Consider the following 1,441-nt stretch of genomic DNA (forward strand, 5'->3'; position numbering starts at 1 on the left):
CTTCAATAGACGGTAAACTTCGCCAGCTTCTGGTACCACTTGCGGGACGTGTGGATGCAGTCACTTAGTATGACAGTCGGTCTCAATGCGTCCTTATTTTTAATTGAGACTTGATAGCTTAAACTCTTTGCACACCATTGTTACATATGTGTGTCGGGGATGGGTGTGGCGTTGACATGGATGCGATTATTTAGGAAGAAGGATCTTATTAGTAAACGTCTTGCCTTTCCTTCTGGGGGAGGATTAAGGGAGGGACAGTAGCTTGCGGGAGGAAAGAAAATATGAGGAAGCATTGTTTGGTTGCTGTGTTCCGATATTTACTATTATTGGGTCCCTTCCTCTGTAGAATCATTGTGTATTGCCATTTCTTAAACATCGTACAGCAGGTGTTTAATAGCCCACGGCCTTGCCGCAGTGGTAACACCGGTTCCCGTCAGATCACCGAAGTTAAGTGCTGTCGAGCTGGGCTAGGACTTGAATGGGTGACCATCCGGTATGCCGAGCGCTGTTGGCAAGCGTGGTGCACTCAGCCCTAGTGAGGCAAACTGAGGAGCAACTTGATTGAGAGGTAGCAGCTCCGGTCTCGGAAAGTGACATACAGCCGGGAGAACGGTGTGCTGACCACATGGTCCTCCGTATCCGCATCCAGTGAAACCTATGGGCTGAGGATGACACGGCGGCCAGTCGGCACCTTTAGGCCTGCATGGCCTGTGCGGGAGGAGGTGTTTAATATGTTGACTTAAAATTGTTAGTCCAGTGACAACCACTGTATTTCTTTATTCACTTTTAGATGGTCCATTGCTTCGAACGGAGAAATGTATTGTAACTTTTTAGTGTCTCCATTCGTTTCCTACTGTTGTTATCTTCAGTCCGAAGCCTGGTCTGATGCATCTTTCCATGCAGGTATTTTGTGAGTAAGCTGTTTCCTCTCTGCAACTGCCCAAGCTCACGCCATCCTCCATACTACCTACGTTCATTGATGCCTCAGGAACTGTCCTCTCAATAGCTCCTTACTTTTAGTCACGTTTTGAAATATATACGATCTAGTAAAGCTTCATTTGTTATCTGTTCCTTTCATCTAGTCTTTAGCATCCTATAATAGGAGGCCGTATTGTGGAAGAGATGTTCAGACCATCTAATGTTTCTGTCGTTTCGTGAGCTGACAAACTTCCACTATGCCTTCGTCGATCTCTGACTCAACCCAGAAGGCAGTGCGGTAAATTTAAGAGAGTGGTTGCTCTCTAAGTTAAAGAAATCGAGCTCACAGATCCAAAGGAAATTAAATTCTTAGGTGGTTGATTACTCGGGACACCGAAGCTATTGACATAAATCTTATCAGATCTGTTGGTCGTCCACGTTTGACTTCCGTGCACAGCTGCAAATACCTTCATTAAAAAATTTCTCCTTATCAGAAAATGTCTTCCTCTTGTTGTGCAGTTTA

The 1,441-nt window shown here is 45.2% G+C and overlaps 1 pseudogene; it reads left to right on the forward strand.

Moving 5' to 3' along the window:
- The first annotated feature begins 396 nt into the window (after positions 1-396).
- LOC124597623 lies at positions 397-514 on the forward strand (annotated as a pseudogene).
- Positions 515-1,441: the final 927 nt, after the last annotated feature.

This window comes from Schistocerca americana, chromosome 2 (assembly GCF_021461395.2).
Source record: "Schistocerca americana isolate TAMUIC-IGC-003095 chromosome 2, iqSchAmer2.1, whole genome shotgun sequence".
NCBI lineage: Eukaryota > Metazoa > Arthropoda > Insecta > Orthoptera > Acrididae > Schistocerca > Schistocerca americana.